The 25,281-nt window shown below is 38.1% G+C and overlaps 1 long non-coding RNA gene across 1 annotated transcript in view; it reads right to left on the bottom strand.

Annotated features, from left to right (window-relative positions):
* Positions 1 to 24,835, bottom strand: part of LOC140712682 (uncharacterized) — a 28,845-nt gene extending 4,010 nt beyond the window's left edge. The window contains exons 1-2 of the long non-coding RNA XR_012094396.1: positions 24,803 to 24,835; positions 10,257 to 10,425 (exon numbers count right to left, since the gene is read on the bottom strand). This is a non-coding gene — a long non-coding RNA (uncharacterized lncRNA). The remainder of the gene's footprint in view (positions 1 to 10,256; positions 10,426 to 24,802) is intronic.
* Between the last annotated feature and the right edge of the window lie 446 nt (positions 24,836 to 25,281).

The raw sequence follows: 25,281 nt of genomic DNA, 5'->3' as shown, positions 1-25,281 counted from the left end.
GAATTTTGTTCTGCCCACTTGTAGAGGTTGTAGACTGTCCTGGGTTTCAGTGTATAAAAGGAGTCATGACTTCGGAAGCTGGTATAGGTATCACAAAGGATTTGGCTTGGTGAGAGGGTGTCACAGGAAAAAATGCAGGAGTCAGCCTGTCAGGGTCCCCTCTCTCTAGGTCACTGCTCCAGCATCTGTATTTCCAAGGCAGCCTCATGGGCTAATGAGGTTACCTCTGGCTGTTTCTATCCAGTCTCAGGCGGCAAAGACTCAGCTGGGAGAAAGTTTTAAGTTTGTGCTCTGACACCTGAAATGAGTTCTGCTCACTGCTCTTCACCCATACCCCATTCTCAGTTAGTTGAAACCATCAAATAGATAAAGCTGCCATTGTCATTTTTTATGCTTATAAATACATGACTTAAAAAGAAACATACAACAACCACACACAAAAATGCTTGATAGTTTTGTAAAAGCCTGGAGAATTACCATAGAGCTAAAAATGAAGGGATATTAGCCCTTCTTCTTGTCTCCTAATTTCAATACCAACAAAAATGGAAAGTGAATGTAAAAGACATTTCAACCCGATCATAAAAAGATTATATTAAACTGTTAAAAGGAAAGGTGGAAATTGACTCCTCCGTGGAAAGCCAACTCACGTAGTGTTTGGGATATCTGTTTCTTAGTGTGATACCAATAAAATGACTTTTTTTTTTTTATAGTACATTTATCAGAAAAGCATGTTCTTACCTCAGTAATATCCATGTGAGCAAAGCGAAAGATCAGATTTTATTACCAGCTTTTACATCTAGAATCTGAAGTAATAGTCATGATGATACTCCTAATATTATTACTATTCTTACTAGGAATTCTAGTTCTTTATTGCTTCCCTACTATTAATGTGTATTAGGTGATGTGTAGGCATTTCATATGTGATCAGAAGCGGGTTATGTCAACGAATGAAGCAGGTTTTTTTTTCAGTCCCTGGCCTAGGTTTCCTATCTCTATGGTTACCTTTGCATTTCATGATCTCAAAATTTATAATTATTATAAATGTTACAACCATTATAATCACCCCCAGAGAAGTAGGCTTCTTTTTCTTCCTCTAGCCTTACTGAGCCAAGAGAGAAATAGTAGTATTGTGGTATCATTTCCTTATGAAGAAACACTGAAAAACTGTAGATTATAGAACTTTATCGTTAGTGCATATGTGGAAATACTATAAAACTGCAGTTGGATATGCTACTCTAGTTTTTATTTCCACTCATTTGAAAAATTATGATAGCTAAGACAACTCTAGAAAACTGACATGCGAGCATTCAAACCTGTTATTTCAATAAGAAAATAAGACCTCGGGAGCTTCCACTGATAGTCATGTTTTCATGCGGGCTGTCCCCTGGACAGTCAGTCACATGAGAAATTGCTTTAGCTGTACTGTCCTTTGGGCCACAGTACCTCTGGCTCTGCCTTAATGTGAAGGTAACTACTCCTGCAAAGAGCTCACTTAAAAAATGGCTTTGCTTGACATCTGCCGACTGAAGAGCTCACCTTCCCTAAAAAATAGAACACTTTACTCGAAGGAAAAGTTGATTATCCGTAGAATAGATCTAATATTCCAATACAGAGAAAACACAGAATTGCTCCTTTTGTTTTCACATTTTTCTACTGAGCTAGAATGAATTACCTGTTCTTCCATACGTTTGGAAGAAGGACTGCTGTACTAAGGAAGAAATAACTTGATCTAAAAATCATTTGTTACTTCCGACTAATAATTATTTGGCAGTGTTTCCTTATATCTTCAGTAGAAAAATTTGTCTGGACTGACACAGTCCACACACGATCAGAATGTGTTTACTTGTCAAAAGTCCTACAGATATTTGCTGTGTAGGTAGGGACCGTTACTTGCATTTTTCCTGTTTCCTGTGATTCCCAACTCAACTCAAAATTTGTAGAAATGTCGGTTGGAAGGTCCTTGGGGAGTAGCCACTTTCCTTTTCAGTCTTACTGAGTCTACAGGCAAGTAGCAAGATGAATGTTGAAACACAGTTAAGTTCACTTAAGGATGAAAATGGAAATATCCTAGATTCAGGAAACATTCAAATTACTGTGTGGGTGGGTGGCAATATTAAACCACCCCCATTGTTGACATTGCTGCATTTTTTGTTTTCACCTATTCATCCTAACACGATTACAAATGCAACTACCTGAAAACACACACAGTTAATATTGCTGTTTAAGCAATGGTTTAGAGATTTCAGGGGTCTCCCTTTTATATGACTACCAGCTTAATGTTGTTTTAGGAATGAGCTTTGCTTATAAGTGGGCATAAATTTTATGTAAGTATACATTATCAACTCACCATGGGATGAAAGCGGATATAACTAGGTCCCTGTCACACCAATTTATTTTCAGAGTTTGCACAAGTTACTTACAATTTACCAAAATTTGTTTCTATCCCTAATTTTTCTTTTCTATCCTCTCACTGCTTGAAAGATCAATCTCGTTCCTCTTCCAGTGCCCCTTTCTTAACTCTTCCAGGAAGGTGTGAGCCCATGAATCAGGAGTGGGGTCCATGTCTGCCTCTCTTTTCAGCTTCATCAGTGCTAGGAATGTGTTATTAATAAAGGATCAGCTGCCATGGGATGAGAGCAGAGACAAACATTACCTAATGTGTATTGTAAGCAAATGACTCAATGGGGATCAATAGTTGATATTATTAGAAAGTGTAGACTCTGCTACTAGTCATCATTGGACTCCACAGGTAATGTTCATCCCCTCTGCTTCTAGCATTAACTTTTCTCTCCTTACTGAGTAATTGCTGGTTGTCTTTGTTAACCACACGCCACAATGCTGTGGAAACAGTGGTGCTGTCACGACTTTAACATTTTAACTAAGGAAAGGTGAGCTGTGAAGGAGAGAAGGCTTGGCTTGAGCCCCACTTGGCACAAATTCATTTTAAAAAGTACTTTGCAAAGGAAATGGCGATGTAAGTATAGAGTAATTTCATTTTTTTTCTCACATGGTAAGTTATTCTCTGACTACTGTAATTCTCATGACTTCGATATGCTTATTGCTGTTTCAGCTGTTGCTGCTGTTGTGAAACCTGAAGAACCACTAGTTTAAAGAAAGTTTGTGTTTTTAAACTTAAGATGCTAGTGAATCCACTGAATTGCAGGACTTAGTGATGGAGGCTTCTGGAACTGCCAGTCTCTTATCTGAGAAAAGATGAGGAATGAAATTACCCAGTATATGAGCGTAAGCATGAATCACTTGAACAGATGCACATAGATGACTTGATAATTCCATCGATCTGAGATATAAATTAAACATAGTGACTGTTTTACTTCCTCAAATATTATAGTGATACTCCTGTGTAGAATCGATGCAATAATGAAAATGACTCAACACTTTCCCTATGAACCCAATTTGTAGAAAAGCTTCACAATTTAGATATAAAACTACAATGGAACAAAACCTGGACCTGGGAATGGCTTTGGTACAAGTGCTTTTAGCCTCTCAAGCTTTTTCAAGTTGTCTCCATGGTTTCCAGTGCTTAAAGATGTAAATCAAATATGTGGTCTTGAGTGCTTGTAAGAAGAAACGGCATATAAAAAATAAAGGAGAAAACAGAGTTTGGTCATTTAGTTTCTGTAGTTTTTTGCAGTTTAAAAATTTTAGAAAACCCACAAACCAGGAACTGTTCATTGGAAAGGCAAATGTTAGCAGGGACATACTGAACCTGTCATGCTGGCTACGAGTCCCTTGCCCTGGAGTCAGGGCACCTATGGTTGAGTTCCCAACTCCTCAGTTTGTGATTTTGGTCACATTAATAAACTTCTCTGAGATTCAGTTTCTACATGTTTAACATGAAGAGATGATGAAATCTGCCTTGCCATAGACCACATTCACTTTCTCTCTAAGAATCCAAAAGCTGGCCTTGGGAAAGGACCTGTGCTAAGGTGGCAAGAGCGTTGGATCAGGAATTTGGCTTCAGATCCTGGTTTTGTCATTGTCTAGCTTGTGATTGTAGGCAAGTCCCTTACTCTCCATCGACCTGTTTCTCACTTGAGCAATAGTGATGTCTATTTTGTTTATGTATACCTGATAACATTGGGTTAAGCTCTAAGAAATGGCTATTTTTGTAGATGAAAATAATCACGTAATGACAACTTCACATAGTGAAAGTGAAATATGATTTGTTGTCTCTAAAAATTCAGGAAGAGAGAGACTATTATGAACTTAGTTGCAAAAAAAGTTAAGATTAGAAATGATTAGAGAGAGAGTATGTGGCTGAGGAGTGCAAGAGGAGCAGATATTCTCCAGGTTCCTTTCTTTTTTCTACTCTGTGTGTTAAACTCCCAGCTACTCTGATGTTTTATTGTTGTTTTTTTGACATCATGAACATGGGTTTTGACGGACTGCTTTGCTCTGTAGTGATCTGGTTACCCGTGGCAAATTGTTCATTCTGGGTTCTCTCTGTGAAGCAGGGTATAAAGAAAAGTGATGTAAGTTTAAAAGATTACTCCCTAGCGATAATGTGAAACAATGGCATATTAAGAATAGTTGAAGGAACTAAAAGTTTTATCTCAGAGAAAAGAAAAGTTAAGAGGATATTACAGTTGTCTTGAGAAGCATGAAAGGCTGGTGTGTATAAGAGAGGTTAGATTTATTCCACTCGGATTTAAGATACTGAAATACACCAATACGTATAAGTCACTGTGGGACTTACCTCTTCAAGTCAGAGGTCTTCAAACAAGAAAGTGTTACCTCAAGAGGTTGTGAATTCATGATTAATGAAGAATAACTATTTGGTAGGAACATCGTAGCAGGGATTCAAATGCTGGAGACCTGGCTAGTTCTAAGGCTATTGTGTTTTCTTCCAATGCTTAAACTGTATGATTTCATGAATTATTGATACTTCCAGGGTTCAGGATCAACCAAGAGATAAAACAGTCTCATTTTCTGAAAACATATTCCATTTGCAAAGTGTTATAAAACTTTGAGTACAGGCCGGGCGCGGTGGCTCAAGCCTGTAATCCCAGCACTTTGGGAGGCCGAGACGGGCGGATCACGAGGTCAGGAGATCGAGACCATCCTGGCTAACACAGTGAAACCCCGTCTCTACTAAAAACACAAAAAACTAGCCGGGCGAGGTGGCGGGCGCCTGTAGTCCCCGCTACTCGGGAGGCTGAGGCAGGAGAATGGCGTAAACCCGGGAGGCGGAGCTTGCAGTGAGCTGAGATCCGGCCACTGCACTCCAGCCCGGGCGACAGAGCAAGACTCCGTCTCAAAAAAAAAAAACTTTGAGTACAAAGTTTATAAAACACTTTGTAAGTGAAATATGTGAGCTTCCGTTTCCTCTGTTACTACTATTCACATACCCAAAGGATGTTTTAAAATTAATTTAGCAGTTATATACCTTATAATTTATTGTAAATGATAGAAATGACCTAATTTTTGTTTCAGCTCACTGGTTGAGAGGGACTTAATATAGGGCAGTAACAATAACTAAGTAAGGATAACTTCTCCTTAAAGTAGAATAGATATGGAAGACTTCATTTATGCCATGGCTATAACTATTGAGAACAATTTTGGTGCTAATATTAATGTATTACTTAATGTCAAATATTTATTGGTACTTTGAGGCAATAAAATTGGTGGTATGTTGGACAATAAACAGGAAGAGGAGGGCTACCTTAGACAGAGGAATCAGGGAAGGCTTGTGGAAAGGCGTCTTCTTTACCATCTCTTACCGGCTCAGATGGTAAGATGGAATCAGGCTAAGTATGATGTGACAGACAGACATTCCAGGTAGTGGCAATGACGAGTACAAGGACCCTGAAGCAGGGAAGAACTTGCTTCAAGGAATGGAAAATGGCTAAGGTAGGGAAGAGTGGTGTGAGTTAAGATGTCAGAAGCAGCAGCAGGCCACCCGCATCATTAGTTAAGGATTCCATTCTAAGCACAATGGGAAGTAATTGGAGATGGTTTTCTTTTCTTTTCTTTTCTTTTTTTTTTTTTAATTCCAACTTTTTAGATTTGGGGTTACATGTGCGGGCTTATTCCATGGGTATATTGCATGATGCTGAGGTTTAAGATACAAATGATCCTGTCAACCAGGTAGTAAACATAGTACCTGATAGTTTTTTGACTCTTGCCCCACTCCTTCCCTCCACCCTCTAATAATCCCCAGTATCTATTGTTGCCATCTTTATGTTCATGAATACCCAATGTTAACTCCCACTTGTAGGTGAGGACGTGTGGTATTTGGTTTTCTGTTCCTGTGTTAATTTGCTTAGTATAATGGCCTTCAGCTGCATTCATGTTGCTGCAAAGGACACAGTTTTGTTCTTTTTTATGACTGTGTAGTATTCCATGGTGTATATGTGCCATATTTTCTACCATGGAACCACCCATACACCAGCATGTACTACATTTTCTTTATCCAATCCACTGTTGATTCCATGTCTTTGCTATTGTGAATAGTGCTGTGATGAATATATGAGTGTATGTGTCTTTTGGGTAGAACAATTTATTTTCTTTTGGATATATATATGCGGTAATGGGATTGCTGAGTTGAATGGTGGTTCTGCTATAAGTTTTTTTTTTTTTTTTAATTTATTTATTATTATTAAACTTCAAGTTGTAGGGTACATGTGCACAACGTGCAGGTTTGCTACATATGTATACTTGTGCCATGTTGGTGTGCTGCACCCATCAACTCGTCATTTACGTCAGGTATAACTCCCAATGCAATCCCTCCCCCCTCCCCCCTCCCCATGATAGGCCCCGGTGTGTGATGTTCCCCTTCCCGAGTCCAAGTGATCTCATTGTTCAGTTCCCACCTACGAGTGAGAACATGCGGTGTTTGGTTTTCTGTTCTTGTGATAGTTTGCTAAGAATGATGGTTTCCAGCTGCATCCATGTCCCTACAAAGGACACAAACTCATCCTTTTTTATGGCTGCATAGTATTCCATGGTGTATATGTGCCACATTTTCTTAATCCAATCTGTCACTGATGGACATTTGGGTTGATTCCAAGTCTTTGCTATTGTGAATAGTGCTGCAATAAACATACGTGTGCATGTGTCCTTATAGCAGCATAATTTATAATCCTAAGAGCTATTTATGACAAACCCACAGCCAATATCATACTGAATGGGCAAAAACTGGAAAAATTCCCTTTGAAAACTGGCACAAGACAGGGATGCCCTCTCTCACCACTCCTATTCAACATAGTGTTGGAAGTTCTGGCTAGGGCAATCAGGCAAGAGAAAGAAATCAAGGGGATTCAGTTAGGAAAAGAAGAAGTCAAATTGTCCCTGTTTGCAGACGACATGATTGTATATTTAGAAAACCCCATTGTCTCAGCCCAAAATCTCCTTAAGCTGATCAGCAACTTCAGCAAAGTCTCAGGATACAAAATTAATGTGCAAAAATCACAAGCATTCTTATACACCAGTGACAGTCAAACAGAGAGCCAAATCAGGAACGAATTTCCATTCACAATTGCTTCAAAGAGAATAAAATACCTAGGAATCCAACTTACAAGGGATGTAAAGGACCTCTTCAAGGAGAACTACAAACCACTGCTCAGTGAAATCAAAGAGGACACAAACAAATGGAAGAACATACCATGCTCATGGATAGGAAGAATCAATATCGTGAAAATGGCCATACTGCCCAAGGTAATTTATAGATTCAATGCCATCCCCATCAAGCTACCAATGAACTTCTTCACAGAATTGGAAAAAACTGCTTTAAAGTTCATATGGAACCAAAAAAGAGCCCGCATCTCCAAGACAATCCTAAGTCAAAAGAACAAAGCTGGAGGCATCACGCTACCTGACTTCAAACTATACTACAAGGCTACAGTAACCAAAACAGCATGGTACTGGTACCAAAACAGAGATATAGACCAATGGAACAGAACAGAGTCCTCAGAAATAATACCACACATCTACAGCCATCTGATCTTTGACAAACCTGAGAGAAACAAGAAATGGGGAAAGGATTCCCTATTTAATAAATGGTGCTGGGAAAACTGGCTAGCCATAAGTAGAAAGCTGAAACTGGATCCTTTCCTTACTCCTTATACGAAAATTAATTCAAGATGGATTAGAGACTTAAATGTTAGACCTAATACCATAAAAATCCTAGAGGAAAACCTAGGTAGTACCATTCAGGACATAGGCATGGGCAAAGACTTCATGTCTAAAACACCAAAAGCAACGGCAGCAAAAGCCAAAATTGACAAATGGGATCTCATCAAACTAAAGAGCTTCTGCACAGCAAAAGAAACTACCATCAGAGTGAGCAGGCAACCTACAGAATGGGAGAAAATTTTTGCAATCTACTCATCTGACAAAGGGCTAATATCCAGAACCTACAAAGAACTCAAACAAATTTACAAGAAAAAAACAAACAACCCCATCCAAAAGTGGGCAAAGGATATGAACAGACATTTCTCAAAAGAAGACATTCATACAGCCAACAGACACATGAAAAAATGCTCATCATCACTGGCCATCAGAGAAATGCAAATCAAAACCACAATGAGATACCATCTCACACCAGTTAGAATGGCGATCATTCAAAAGTCAGGAAACAACAGGTGCTGGAGAGGATGTGGAGAAATAGGAACACTTTTACACTGTTGGTGGGATTGTAAACTAGTTCAACCATTATGGAAAACAGTATGGCGATTCCTCAAGGATCTAGAACTAGATGTACCATATGACCCAGCCATCCCATTACTGGGTATATACCCAAAGGATTATAAATTATGCTATAAGTTTTTTGAGAATTCTCCAAATTGCCTTCCACAGTGGCTGAACTAATTTACATTCTCACCAACATGGTATAAGCATTCTTTTTTCTTCATCAGAGAGTTATAAGCAGGGGCACAAGCTGGATATCATGTGGTAATTAGGTTTATGAGAAAAGAGAGTCATGGAGGAAGATAAACCAATAGGAGGAAACAGAATTTTCCCTATCCCTTCTAGAGGAGCTTATAATAATGAGGCAAGTCAAAGTGGAATTCAGCCAGGTTTGAGTCCTCTTATATTTTGTGTCCTTATGTGGGTGATGATGGCTTTCTTTATAGCAGGCTGTGGTTTTACCGTTAAATACCCCAGGTTGTAATTGTAAGTTATTTTATTCTACAGTAAACGAATCGAAAAATGCCAAAAAGTATTGTATGAATATGGAGAGACGTGAGCAGGAAGGATTAATCCATTTTCACTTCACTGTTTAACCAAGTTTCTACATGGTGATGTAGCTCTAAATATCTGTATAGAACTACATGGAAATGTAAGCAACTCACATGGATGAGAAATGGCTTTTTTTCCCTCTAAATATGTAACTTCCCCCCCCCCCCCCGAATGTTTCCATTTATGTTCACATATTCTCAGAGTATCCATTGTCTGCTTTGGAAAATATTAATACTTATCATTTCTCTGTGGATATATACATTATTCTGAGCTACCAGAGTGATTAAATATAATAGATTAATATATAAAAATATATTAATAATATATGTTATTTATTTTTGGTATGACTGGGAAAATAAAAATTACAGCTAATATTTATTGGGTACTTATATGCTGAGAACATATATGCATACAGAACACTGTTCGAAACGCCTTACGTGTACCAAGTCATTTAATTCTCACAGTAATGGTATGTGGTATGTACTACTTTTTATCCATATTAATATGTGAGAAAACTGAAGCAGAGAAAGTCCTAGAAACTCGCTCAAACCATACTCACATTGTGTTTTTGGGGCCAAATGTTCAAATAAAAAGCAAAAAGTTCCATTAACTCAAGTAGACAGTTATTTGTTTTTAATGCTCATGTCACAACGGTCATTGACGATTAACCTTAATGTTATTGACTGACTTTTTTCTCATAGTAGATGATCTTCTGCCACCAGATTCAACTGAAGGATCTGAGAGTGTGGTAGGGATGTGAGGAATGAATTATTTCTGGGAGTGTTTCTTAGAACGCCGGTCAGAAGAGGCAACTCCAGGGGGTTCCATGCCCAGAGGAGTTGGAGAGTTATTGCCACATACACATCATCTTTTTAAGGAAGCGCAGTGCACATTCATATACTAAAGAATTTTGAAAAATCACTTTCAAATCCAGCATTTCCCAGACTCCCTGACTGGAAACAACCTCCTCACCCGGGTAATAGTAACCCTAATTTTTGTAGAACACATTTTTGTGAACTGTAATATTTTGTATACTCCGGTACTGAGTTGCTTACCTTGGGAATGAACTACCTGTGTGCACACTTTCGTCTGTTTGAACACATGTACTTCCTGTCTTCTCCTGGTCCCCTCACCTGCCAGGTCTGAGGTTCATTGCTTTCCTCTGATTCTCAAAGAAAATCTCTGACCCTCAAGGTGGTTAACAATTCCAGATGGGAATTTTCCCTGAAGAAAAATGGACCAGGTAGGATGAAATATTTTTTTCACCTAGTGCAAAAAGAATTCACTAGGAACTGATGAGCCCATTATTTAAAGTGCGTGTGTGAGACAGAGAGAACTCTTCCTGCCCCCAAGGTTTTCTAAACACAAACCACTCAATTGGTCTGTGGCCCTGTCTTTGTACTTGGCATTTCTTAAAAAAAAGAAAAAAAGCCAGCTAAAGTACCCTTGGCTCTGAAACTATAGGTGGAAAAATAGAAATAATTTTTGTGTGTGTGTTCCTCTAAACTTTGAGTCAAGTTTCTATAACGGTCTACAATATATTTGGTGTGATAGTCAAATGATCTGATTCTTTTAAATAAGTTGTGAAGAGTTCAGTCTTTCATTTGAAGAGGACGAGGGCATTAGTGAGAAAAAAAACAACTGGGACATCGATGCGGCATCATCAACTTCCTCGCTTGGCTGGAATTAGGTCCTAGAGTGTAATTAGGTTCAGGCAGGGACCATGTGGCTCTCACTTGCCACTGTATCCTCAGCACCTAAAACAGCGCCTGGCACATGCTAGTACTTAATAAATACGTGTGGAATGAATGCAGAATAGGTTAGAATCCAAACTGGGTTAATTACAATTTGTATTGCCCATAGAGGTCAGAAGTCCTTCTAGTTTAATCTCCTCATTTTTAGAGAAAACTAAGGGAGAAAAATCCTCAGTACATGGCTCAGATGTACAAATTTTACAAAGGGTAGAAACTCTTAGAAAAAGAATGACCAGAACCAGACTTGATCATCTTTGGAAAACAAATATTGTTCTTCATAGTGTTAAGGTGATATTTTGTGCTTGAACTTGTACTGTTTAACAACCAAGAATAATTTGGGTAGATAGAAACAGAAAACTGAGAGGCTGGCAAGACACAAGTACAAACAAAGAGGGGTAAAAGTTTGTCATGTGAGTTTTATTGCTGTTAGGTAGCAAAGTACATATTATAGTAATTTGCTTTTCTGAAAAAAAAAAAACGCTCTATGTGACAGAATATACTATAGTTCAGTGTATTTAAATTTTTTCTTTTTTTGTTCTCTTGTAATAAATAATGATTTAAGATAACTTTATGACTATATAAGACATGGATTTTCTAATTTTCCTTTCCAAATTAAGCTTAAATCAATCAGCTCGTCATACTACATGTCATAGTTAAACCCCAGAAATTAACAGTAAATTTAAACATTAAATTAAGCAGTAAAAACAGAATATTTGTCAGGATTTGAGTCTTTTAAATTTTATTTAATTAATTAACTAATTTATTTATTTTGAGATGGAGTCTTGCTTTGTCGCCCAGGCTGGACTACAGAGGCACGATCTCGGCTCACTGCAGCCTCTGCCTCCTGGGTTGAAGCGATTCTCCTGCCTCAGCCTCCCAAGTAATTACAGTAGTGCACCACCACACCCAGTTACTTTTTGTATTTTTAGTAGAAATGGGGTTTCACCGTGTTGGCCAGGCTGGTCTCAAATTTCTGTCCTCGAGTGATCTGCCTGCCTTGGTCACCCAAAATGCTGGGATTATAGGCGTGAGCCACCACACCCAGCCTAAAATTTAAACAATAAACAATAATTTTATATTTCTTGATATCATCACAGGTAATTTCTTTTTGCATCTTAGAAAAAAGTCTGTTTCTCAATTTGAAAAGTATACATTAAGATTTCTAAAATACTTCACTTTCTAATGAAAAACCTTGAAATTCAAAGAACAACCAGCAAATTAGAAGACTGTGAAGCTATCATAAATGAGTGAGGCATCTCATAGAAAATGGGGAAAAGCAAAATGTGAACAGATTCCCAGACTGTTTTGGCTCTTGGAAAACAAGACGTAGGTAACTCAGTGACACTTTTCTCAAGAATGCTAATTCCTCAAAGGGTTCTGTGCATTGATTCCTGTTGTCACAGAGGTCAACAATTAACAGAGACTGGAGTTAAAATGAAATAAGGCAATGGCATGGGGCTAGGGGTTAGGACCTGGATGTTGACATTTTAGCCATTGAAACAAACAGGAGTTATTACTAAATGATAGAATCATTATAAAAAGTTATTTTTCTCTGGACAAAACTCTACCAATAAACTCTAGTTTGCTAATGCTTATTTCCACATTAGTATAAATGTAGGACAATGTGTCTGAATATATTATATAAACAATCAACATGCTCTTCAAATATTAAAAAGAGTTAGCTTTGGGACATTTTCCTCTCATACAGATATTCTTTATTTTTTCCTTATTGTTCTGTATATTGCGTTCTCAATATAAATATTTAACATATTAAGATTTAATAAAAACCAAAACAAAAGCAACAATTTGAAAAGTGGTTTCTTAGCCTATAAAAGAGCTATTGTATTCACCTATTGCAAATATGTATTTATATAGCTTGTAATGATAATTAGGTAGTATGTTTTAAAAAGTCTATCCAAATATATCTTCAAAAGACATGTTGTAATGACTCCTTTTCAGATTTGCTAAATTTTAGGTAGATAGTATATATTTAAAATATTGTGTACATGTATTTAAAGACTAGAATTAGGGGACGGATACCTCATCCTCCATGACATACTTCACATCACACGCCTGTATCGAAATATCTCCTGTACCCCATAAATACATACACCAACTGTGTACCCACTAAAAATTAAAGAAATGGAAGTGGAGGAGGAAGCAGCAAAGAGGAAAAAAAGTACAATTTTTAAAAGACTAGGATTAAACATTGTCTAGCTATTATCTGAACTTTAATAATGAAGTAAACATCATTTATAAACACAAGAACACATCATATTTTTATCACTGCTTCCTGCCTGCTATGTTCTTAAAGGCTATTAAGATTGATACTAATACGAAGAAAGTACAATCCTCTCATTAATGCAGGAAGGACAAAAGTTGGATTCTGACTTTGGCTACCTATCTCCCTAATGTTGCTACGTTTTTTGCTCATACAGATAGCATTTCTTGTGGCCAGAGTGATGTGCTACAAGCCAAAGCCAGGATTATGTGTGCTGAGCTAGGCAGTTACCCATGTGGTATGGTTTTGTAGGGCAAGGAAGTGTTGCTCGAGGTAATGATGCTGGTGACCCCTTGCATTTGGGCAAGGCCTGGTCATTGTGAGATGTCCAGAGAATCTCACACTTACCTCCCTGAGCTAGGGAATGAGCTTACTTTCTGGAGAAGCTGGCCAAATTTTATTGGCAATAAATGTAGTAGGGGATTCTCTTATTTGGGGCAGATGGTTAAGATGACTTTTATTGCTTTTTATGATTAAAAATGCTCATTGACAAGAAAGCAAAAAAATGTTAAATTAGGAGGAAGAAGAGGAAAAAGCAGGAACTGTGGAATTAGTTAAGCTAGGGTTTAAATCCCAGCCTCTACCCAGTTTTCTTGACTCAGTCATTTACTGATGTAAATGGGGTAAAATTTTGTAGTGTTTTGAGGATTAAATGAGATGCTGCATGAAAATTATGTAGCATGTTTGCTGAAACTTGGTAGCTTTTGAATAAATCATATATATTATTATTAATGATATATAAAAAAGCACTGATCTATTATTCTACCACCAGGTGCTAAAAATGTTTACACTTTCATGTATTTCCTTTATTTTTCTGGCCATAGTTCTACATTGTTGAGATCATATCGCATATGTAGTTTTGTATTCTTTGTTTTAATGCAATAGAGCATCAAAAAAGAATACTGTTTTTTGTCTACTAAATTGGCAGTGATGATAAAAGATAACACTTGATGCTGGCAAGTGTGAGAGTTGTGGGCACTGTTGTGCATCACTGGTGAGAATATCAGCTGCTCTAACCTTTCTGGAAAGCAATTTGGGAAATACTGTTCAAGAGCATTAGAATTCTTTTACCTTTTGACCTGGTAATTTTACCTCTGTATAGCCAGTCTCAGGAAATAAGTGAATCATGAACAAAGACTCATGGTCAAGGAAGTTCATTGAAGAATCATTTATGAAAACCAGAGTATAGAAATTATTACTGTCCACCATAATGAAGCTGCTTGGTAAGTTATGCTACATTAAAAAAAATGGAATATTTGCAGACATTAAAGCCCCATTTTCAAAGAATAATTGATTACATGGAAAAGTGTTTTTGATATGATGTTACACAAGGATGAACATCATGTATGATACAAAACCCCAGGATTCCAATTTTGCTTCAGAAAGAAGCAAGTATGTATGGGGAATGGGCTGGAAAAATGTGTGCCCGGATGTTAGCAATGATTATTTCTGGCTGGTGGGATAATATATATATTCATTTTTTTCTCAAATTTTCTATTTTGAGCATGGACCTATGTAAACACAACAGACATGTATATATGGGTGTGTGTGTGTGTGTGTGTATGTAACAGGAGCAAATATTCTGAGAATTTCCCCATGCTATAAAATAATCTTAAGTTTTCAGAACTATGTATTTTTAAGAGCTTTAGAGTGTTCTGTTTTTGTGGAGCCATCTTAATGTATTCACTCCTTAATGTATTCACTCCTTTTTGTTTTAAACATGTATATTATTGCAGTGTATCCCTTTGTGCATGTATAAATCTTGATTTGCATTTCTAGACCATTTCCTTTGTGGTACAGAGACATCATTGGGATGTGAACCTAGGGGGAGTCAGTTTGGGTGCAAGTGAATGCACCAACTGAATGTGAACCTTCAGAGCAAGCTAGGGGGAGAAAATGGGACCATCACCATAGACCAGTGGAAAGAAACAATATGGCATCTCTGGCGGGGGAAGCAAAAGGCTTTTGTAATTGGAGACCAGGGTACTAAGAAAGACCACTTGAGAGAGAATTTAACTACCATGCTGTTGTGGCCAGTCCACGTTTTTTTTTATTTGTCTTGAACATTCTTTCAGATTCTTTTGCCTAATTAGGCCCTTGGTTGTCAAGACACACTTGTGATATCATGGTTTCCACTGTGGGCAAAGAACAGCTATCACAGCACTGTGTACCTACTACCTTTGTACCTATTGTCTTTGCAATGTCTCTGTTATATCGGCATGATCTATTTGCATAAGTGTCCTGCCTGTCCAACTCTCTTGCATTCTTCTCAAGGGCAGAGACTATGTCTTATCATCTTATATCTCCAGGGGCATGAAAGGTGCTTGGTGCGCAGTGGGTGCTTCATAAATGTTTTCTTAGGTGAGTGAAAGAGCAGCAGTACATGGGTGAGAAGTGGAAATTCTAAATGGAAGAACAGGTTCTGAAAACAAACAGGCTTTGCAATTCCAGGAACACAGGAATCTCTGCATCCCCTCTCTTTTTATTCCTTAGTCTCACTGATTATGACTAAAGCAGTGTATCTTTCATGTTAAGGTTTTTCAAAAGAACAAAAGTTTGTATAAGCAACCTGAAAACCTCCTTTTTGTCACAATGCTCATTGCAGTCACGTCTTTTTCCCATAGGTCTAGGATTAATGTGCTACTAGTAAGGAATATTGGCCTTCTAGTAAGATCAAATAAGCTCTTTAATGCACATGTGGAAAATAAAATGGATACTCCTCTTAAAAATGAGAGGGCTTTGTAGAAGTAAATTATCATAGGTGAAGGTTAATATTTGCATTGCAATTTATAAATTAAAAGTGATTTTTATCTAAATTATCTCATTTAATTTTTGATTACTAACATTCTTTTGGGGATAAAGCCTTTCATTCCACAGTTTCAGATAAGGCTTTAAGATACAGTACTACTGAGAAAAGTAATCCCAGGAATAGTACTGTTATCAAATCATTGTCTACTGGGAGGTATTCGAAAGTAGAAAAATCCTGCTCTTGAAGGACAAGGAAGGGGGAAGTGCCATAAAACAAATGGGCAGACTAGAGACAAGTTTTTCATGCTTCACAGTATTTCTTGTGAACTTCTTCACAGTAGTTCTGGTTGGAGGAAGGGAACTTACCTTGGCATCTATCATAGTTCTCCCCAATTGAACCCTATCTTTAGGCCAACTTCTCAGCCAAGTTCCCTCAACTTTTGCTGAAGACCTATATCATCATAATGTTATCATCATTTAATGTGTGTTTATAATGTGTCAAGTGCTAGTCTAAGTGCCTTATATAAATTATCTAAATTCATCCTCCAAGGAACTAATGAAATAAGTTTATTTTATATTGTTGTACATACTACATATGAGGAAACTGAGGTATCTTGCCCTAGCTCAAAGAAAATAGTTGAATACAAATTTAAATACAACTAATTGACTCCAGTCTTTCTATCAGTTGACACACAGTACCTTTTTTTTTTTTTTTTTTTTTTTTTTTTTTTTTTTTTTTTTTTTGAGATGGAGTCTCGCTCTGTCACCCAGGCTACAGTGCAGTGGTGCCATCTCGGCTCACTGCAAGCTCCGCCTCCTCCCGGGTTCACACCATTCTCCTACCTCAGTCTCCCACGTAGCTGGGACTACAGGAGCCCGCCACCATGCCTGGATTTTTGTATTTTAAGTAGAGATGGGGTTTCACATGTTAGCCAGGATGGTCTCAATCTCCTGACTTCATGATCCACCCGCCTCGGCCTCCCAAAGTGCTGGGATTACAGGTGTGAGCCACTGCGCCCAGCCACACAGTACTAATTCTTTTAATTGTTTTCTTTATTTGCTTTCTCATGAGTTCAAACCATCTCTCTTTTCTCCCAATCTCTTAAGTAGTACTTTATAAATGTGGCCTTTATGGCATCTTTTAACCAATATTATGCCTTGTATTGTCACCATTATTGTACAAGTCTTCTATATTTCTCTATTTTCTTTGTTCTGGTGTCGTTAAACATTTTCAGTCTTTTGTGTTCATTTATATGCTACTTTTTACCCCATGGAGCCTTTCTATAAACTGCTTCTTCCTCCTGGGATCTGCCTTTACTTCTCTTATTGCATCTAAATCAATGTTTTGCAGTGTTGGTCCCACAATGTAATCAACTGGGAAACCTAAAGAAGAAATACTGACACCTGAGTCTCATGCCTAGAGATGGTAATTTACTTGGTGTGGCTTGGGCAACATGAGTTCCAAAAGCCCTCCAAGTGATTGAGACATGCAGCCAGAAATTGGAAACCACTGGCCCGTTCATTTCCTAGGCATCTTACCTGCAGCAACTCCACCTTCCTCACTACCGTCCAGTGACCCTGTAGCCGCCTGTCATAACACTAGGTAGCTCTCCTTTTTAGCTCTTAGACAACTGAAATTGGTAATGCCCATACATAGGAAGGAAACCTTGAGAGTCTGGGGTACTGAAAGTGAAGTGAAGAAAGTATTTTAAGGAGGAGGTGTTAATTAACTGTGTTATATGCTAAGTCACAGAAGATGAGAACAAAGATTTGACCAATGAATTTAGAAATATGGAGGTCACTGATAATCTTGACAATGTCATTAGAAGTCATTTGAGTGGCAGGGAATAAATTTCTGAGCAGAGAACAAAAACATTGATGATGCAGGGGAGAGAGACCAAAAGTGAGAATAAGAGTGAGAGTGAAGAATAGGGCAAAATTCTTGGGTATGCAAAAGAAGATAGGGTTTAGTATACTTTGTCTTATTTAATCCTTGCAATCCCTAAGAAGAAAATATTATTTTTCTTTTCATTTTACATATGAGGAAAGTGAGACTTAGAGAAGTTTTTAACTTGTATAAGATCACAGGGCTCATAGTTGTTAGACCTGGGACCAAACGTAAGTTTACATGCCTCAAAGCTCTTAAAAACTATATTTCCTTGCCTTTTGTTGGTAAAGAAAACCTTCTGGTTGCAGTTGAGCTAGCTTTATATACATTTCTTCCCCAGTTTCCTTTTTTTTTTTTTTTTTTTAATTTCCAAAGGCTGTTTCTCCTGCAGCATAATTTTGATTAACAATAAGCTATGCATAATTGACATAAACTAAAGCTACCAATGCCCTCTTTAGATTAAAAGAAAGAAATCTTTGGAACCTCAAGCTCTGACAAAACTATTGAGCCTATTAGCTTTCTGTAAGTCAGTGACAAAACTGCCTACTCTGCCTACTCTAACCCCCAGAAACAGGTGATTCACAAGATTCCTTACGGTCTTGAAGGAGCCTCATAGCAGCTCCTGGCAAGCCGTGCTGAAAACAACTGAACGTTGATCACTGGAGCTTATGAGGTAGGGGATGAGGGCTGTTGGGTGAGAGCAGTATTACACTTAATCATTTATGAGCTGACTCCTGGGGTGATACAATGAGAAGAGTGATGTGTTGATCAATGTCTATGCCGCGGGTGGGAGGGAGCCCTGGTTTGTAGTATTTGCCAATTGTGGTGGTGTAGATACTCCCAGTATGGCTAATTTCAAATTATCAGCACAAAGTCACTGAATGTGAATCACGGAGAGATGAAAACAATACACTCTCAAGAGTCTGTGCCAACTGGCTCCAGCATGCCATCACCTATGAAATAAAAAGTTCTCACCTGTATCTCTCAGTGGATGCTCTCATTCCTAGAGGTGTCAGGCACTTTCTGAGGCAGCATAAAGAGGTAGAAAGAATGTTGTGTTCAAATTCCCAACAACAGAGGTCTGGTTCTGCTTCAGTCAATAAAATTAGACATGTGGGCCAGGCATGGTGGCTCACTGTAATCCCTGTACACGCTGGCCTGTAATCCCAGCACTTTGGAAGGCCAAGATGGGTGGATCACCTGAGGTCAGGAATTTGAGACCAGCCTGACCAACATGGTGAAACCCCATCTCTACTGAAAATACAAAAAAATCAGCCAGGCCTGATGGTGGGCGCCTATAATCCCAGCTACTCGGGAGGCTGAGGCAGGAGAATCGCTTAAACTCGGGAGGCGGAGGTTGCAGTGAGCCAAGATTGTGCCGTTGCACTCCAGCCTGGGTGACAGAGCAAGACTCTCAAAAATAAATAAATAATTAGCCATGTGGATTTTGCCAACTCACTTGTTTTCTTTGGACCCCCACTGGGAAATGAAGCAGCTGTCGCTTTAAGGCTCTTGAGAGTAGGAAGATGCTGGGATACACCCGCACACAGGATGCTACATTTCAGCCTCTCCTCCACAGGGGTGAAGGCGAGCTCCGTGTAAAACTGTGTGCTATATTGTGCTTTTGGGTTTCAGATGAAAACCTTGTCTGTCTTTAGTAGCTTGCCCATGCTGTTCTCTATCACTGTGGCCTTTGAGATTTCTCAAAGAAACCAGCAGGGATGTTCGAGGTTGTTCACATAGGATATTCCCAACGAGGCTGTCTAAATAATAAAAAGGAGTATGCAATCACACCAGATACCTTCTCATTCTGAGGACAGATAGAGCTGCAATCCTAACCTTTAATGTTATGGCTTTCCCATCTTTTGCTAACCCTTTAACATTATATTAACGAAAGATGGACTGGGTGGGGGCAGGGAGGGACTTAATGCTTTTTATGATGTATTTTAACATTTTTATCTCTCCTTGAAAAAATAAATTTGCCACAAGAATTAAAACTGTATTTTATCCTTTTAAATGCAGCCCTAGATGATGTATGTAACTGCACTGGCAGCAAGTCAAGTCTGCACAAAGCCCAAATTGAATCTTCCTTCTGACTACAGCTGTGCATGATATTTTATGCAATTTTTTATGCTGGTCATAAACGAGGTGGAAACTGTGATTATGCCAATTTGGGGATAACACATTTTCACCAAAAAGTGACTGCCAATGTTCAAACATGTATGTGTATTTACAGGATCCAGCCCTCCTTTTCTCATGATTAGATTTTGGGCTGTTGACCCAATAACAGATTTCTAGGTGAAGTGCTACAGGCACTTAATGTCCTGTTGTTGTAGGACACAGGATTGCAAAATGTATCATGATTTCCTCTTACTATACTATCTGCTTGGCAAAATGTTGGCCCTTAGCAACTGAATATGCTGAAGTGGAGGGTGGGATTTAGTTGTAAAAATAACTCAGTTTACTACTATTCCATTATTTCTCTGAATCTGTATCCACATTACATCCATATCTAGACAAACATTAAAATGAATGGAAAGGGAGATTTCAAATATGTTTACAAAAATTTGCCCTGATATTATAGATCATATTCTACTGTTACATAAAATTGTGTTAAGAAAGAAGAAAAATATTACCTAAGGATCAGAAATTGATGCTTTTCTGTTTCTTTTACACTTGACATAATACAGATGCTTTCTGTCTGTCTGGTATTAACACAGAGATTACTGTTAGATGATTTTAGTTGGGAGGCTGCAGGAGGAAAATTAAAATGTTAAGTAAATGATTACAGAAAAAAAGAAACCTTTGATGTGAACTGTAACAACTGCTTATCCAAATTAACATGGCATTACATTTAGTGCTGTAAAGATGAAGCCATTTGCATGAGTGTGTGTATATGGGCCGAACTGTCAATCAGTTCTCATTATAAATAAAACCCCAAGCCAAAGATACTTGTTCCACCAACATCCTGCTGTCATCTCCAAAGACCAATTCTGGCAGCTGATATCCCTTCATGTTGTTGACTGAACTGAGGATGCCATGCCACTGACAGAGGGCTATATGGCTGCTACTGGTTATACTGAAGGGAAGACTTCATACACCTAAGAATTTGTCTTTAGAGCTTTCTAGAAGATTTGAGCCAGAGACTGAGCAGTTGTGAGGGTTGCTAAGATGATACTCTTGCATTGTATAGAGGATTCTGTTTTATAACTTGTGTTTCCTAACTTGAGGATCATTTATTCTATGAAGGAGAGATGACTCAATAGAACCATCCATAGCAAGCTTTGATTGGCACTAAATAGGTCCTCCAAAATTATATGTTGAATAGCTGAATGAATGAGTGAATGAATGAATAACAGATATGGCCACATATCATGTTGGACTCTCTTCCGTTCATGTCACAGTTCTAAGGAACAGCAATAGTGAAAATCTTCTCTGCCACGTTATGAATGCTTGCATCGAATTCGTCCCTGAAGATTAAATGTCAAATGAGAATCTTTCTCTCTGATATCAGCCTAATGGTAAAATGAATCATACTTTTTACATCTTCAGAAACATTGCTCAGGACTATGATTTTAGCATTCTAGACATCATTCAATAATCAGCTCACAAAACTATTCGCCTGGCTTGCATGATTTTATTGGATGTTTCTGATTGGGAGGGCCAATTGATTGAATTTCAAGATGAAGGAAGCACTGCTTGAAGGTCAGGGGAAAGGTCTAGTGCATGAAATGATTGAGGAGACATTCCTGGGTCTCTTTGACCTGACAGTAATCACTTGTCTGACCAAAATGACATTCATTTCTAAAATGTTACCATCAGCGCTAGGCTGGTTCTAAGGTTTCCCTCATTTGTAGCTGTGCAGTAATCTTTTATTTAACTGAGCCTGATGACCAAGATGCAGCTATCCTTTTTCAACAGGGCTGTGCAGCCTTTATCTACTCATCACAGTTGGACTACCACTGTAGTAGATTCTATGAACATTCAACCTAGAAAATCACCAGAGTTTCAGTGGATTCTGTAAGGAGCCAGCCTTGAAAAACCAGTGATGTTTCAGGAGGAACTTCTTAGCACATATTTTACTTAGATACTGTAGTTTATGTGATCATTTTACTTCTAGCTATAATTCATCATACCAACCTTGATACATAAAGTCATAAATGATTCCATTTCCAGTTATATCCACTTATGCATTCTTCTTATGGTCTACCGCTGTTGTATGGGGAAACTGTTACTTTTGACAGCTCTTAGGTTTGAAATTCTTGGGTGTTAGAATTAATGCATCTCCTCTTTTACATTTGGCCATTGGTTTGTAACATAAATCCTACTGTTCCTCAGCAGGTACCTGTACATTGGCAAAAATTTTTAGAAAGAGTAAAAATATTTTGTTTTACTTTTAAGTGCAGGGGTGTATGTGCAGGCTGTGCAGGTTTGTCACACAGGTAAATGTGTATCATGGGGGTTTGTTATACAGATTACTTTGTCACCCAGGTATTAAGTCTAGTATCTATTAATTATTTTTCCTGCTTCTCTCCCTCCTCCCACTCTCCACCCTCCAGCAGGCCCCAGTGTGTGTTGTCCCCCTCTATGTGTCCCTGTATTCTCATCATTTAGCTCCCACTTATAAGTGAACATGCAGTATTTGGTATAGTGAAAATTTTTGAAAAGCAAATGATTCTGATCACCTCACGATAGCATAGGTATCCTGAAGGTACAGTGAACTTGGCAAGTGACAGACATACTGGCTTATTTTTGCTTGGGCAGGTAGCAACACAGCTGCTTGCTAGCACATTTGTTGTAGAAAGAAAAATTTATTTTAATCAGTCTTGTGTGCATTATATGAAACCATAATCAAATGATATCAAGACTATAATCAAATTTGATCAAGTGAAATGGATAGTTCATTGTGAGAGAAGGATGGCTTATAAATAATGTGTCTCAAAAAGAGAAACACGAATGAGAAGGATAAGCATTAAGTTCATGACTCATTGGGGATCATGACCAGGTATATAAATATTGTGTGTTGTGTAGCTATTATTTCATCCAATTCAACCTTCTTACACTTTCAGTTTAAATAATGAAGGATTTCATGAGATTATATACCTCTAGTGGAGAAACATATATTTTTCAGATGTGTGTGCTAGTAGGCTCAGACTGCCATGACAAAATACCACTGGGTGACTTAAACAACAGGTATTTATTTCTCTCAGTTCTAGAAAATGGGAAGTTCAAGATGAAGGCGATGGCTGATGTAGTTTCTAACAACGATTCTCCTTTCAGTTTGTAGATAGACAGCTTCTCCCTAAGTATTCACATGGCAGAAAGTAAATGAGAAGGAGAAATCTTCCCAAATCTCTCTCTTCCTCTTGTAAGGCCACAGTCTTATGGCATTAGGGTCCCACCCTTATAACCTCTTTCAACCTTAATTATCTCCTAAGGGCTCTATCTCCAGATACAGTCATCTTGGTGATTAGGGCTTCAATGTGAATTTGGGGAGAACACAATTTAGTTTACAGTGGTTTGGCTGGAGATTTTCATTTTTTGGTCACTTTAACAATTTTTTCTTTTTTGAAAGAGGGCCTTGCTGTGTTGCTCAGGCTGGAGTACAGTGGCATGAACATGGCTCACTGTAGTCTTGGTCTTCTGGGCTCAAGTGATCTTCCTGCCTTGGCCTCCCATGTAGCCGCACTTGGCTAATTTTTAGTGGAGATGGGGTCTCTCCATCTTGCCTGGGCTAGTCTCAGACTCTTAAGCTCAAGCAATCCTTCCGCCTTGGCCTCCCAAAGTACTGAGATTTCAGGTGTGAGCCACCATGCCCAGCCTTACTTTTATAAATTTTACATATAGGTTCAAAGTGTTATGTTGGTGGATACATTCATTGTAATCTTCCTATCTCAAGGTCAAAAACTTACATTTATAAAGTACCCTTTGCCGTGTAAGGTTAAATAATGACAGTTTCTGGGGGTTAGGATTTGGACTGATATTCAGGGTTGCCTTTATTCTGTCTACCACATGAGCCGAGAGTAGAGCAAATCTAGGATTCATTTATTTAGTAATTATCTGTTAGGGAATAAATTAGTGTCAGGCAATACACTCTGTGTGTATATTTTTAAATGGTTAAGAATGAGATTTTGGCTGACTGGAAGAGCTACCAGGCTTTATCTGTGAGGATCAGGAGAAGTCCTAAGTTCAAAATGAATTTTGTCTTCAGTATTTGATATTAGATTGACAAGTCTTTCCTAGAACTGTGAGAGGAAATTAGAAGTAAGTTAATTTATTACATAAAGTTTTCTTTCTTTTTTCTTTTTTTTTTTTTTTTGAGACGGAGTCTCTCTCTGTCACCCAGGCTGGAGTGCAGTGGCGCGATCTTGGCTCACTGCAAGCTCCACCTCCCGGGTCTACACTATTCTCCTGCCTCAGCCTTCGGAGTAGCTGGGACTACAGGCGCCCGCCAGCACGTCCGGTTAATTTTTTTTTTGTATTTATAGTAGAGACGGGGTTTCACCATGTTAGCCAGGATGGTCTGGATCTCCTGACCTCGTGATCCACCCGCCTTGGCCTCCCAAAGTGCTGGGATTACAGACGTGAGCTGCCGCGCCCAGCCCTACTACATAAAGTTTTAAATAGGGAAGAGAAAATCTTAGAACCACAAAGTACCTTGTCTATTTTTCATAGAGGGATAAATTGAATGATACAATATGGGGGAGAAACTGGAAATAATATTGTTTTCTTGGGATACTTTCCAGAACTAACAGACAGCAGCTCCAAATAGAGGGGCCAGATAATATGTAAATGAATTAAATATTTAATGCCTACTCATTAATGCATAAAGGGAATAAGTTATATTTTCTAAACATTTCAGCACAGCCACAGAGACCACAGATGTACAAACATAATTGATCACAATCTATGATGATCAATTCAGCTTACATCTGGATTCCATGAATAAGTTATTAGGACTGAAAACTTCAGAATGAATATCAACTGGCTTTCTGATTCTGAAAAAAAGAGGGGCAGAATAATATAATGAAGGTTGGGATTTAATTTAAAAGCAAAGGCAATCAAAACCGAGTCAGGTGCCTTCTGTACCAAAATCTTATGTATTTTGTAATCCCATGGTTTCAAATGGGATCTTTTACTAGTTTATAGTCATATAAATGATAAAGTATATTTAGCCAATAACTTTACTTGCAAAAACATCTAACTTTCATTTTAATATGGCATTCTGATCAAACTTGTTTGTTTCCTTCAAAAGGCCATCTTTAAATTGATAATAAAGAGATCGATTAAAATATGTATAAATCCACAATCATGAAAGGAATAGGAAGGGAGCCATTATCAGCAGAAAATGTCAACAGCTATCTGTTAGAAAGAAAATAACTCAGCTTTAAACTGGGGTAGAGAAAGTT

This window comes from Chlorocebus sabaeus, chromosome 10, assembly GCF_047675955.1.
Source record: "Chlorocebus sabaeus isolate Y175 chromosome 10, mChlSab1.0.hap1, whole genome shotgun sequence".
In the NCBI taxonomy this organism is placed as follows: Eukaryota; Metazoa; Chordata; class Mammalia; order Primates; family Cercopithecidae; genus Chlorocebus; species Chlorocebus sabaeus.
The sequence above is the reverse complement of the archived record's forward strand: the minus strand, read 5'-3'. Positions and strand labels throughout refer to the sequence as shown.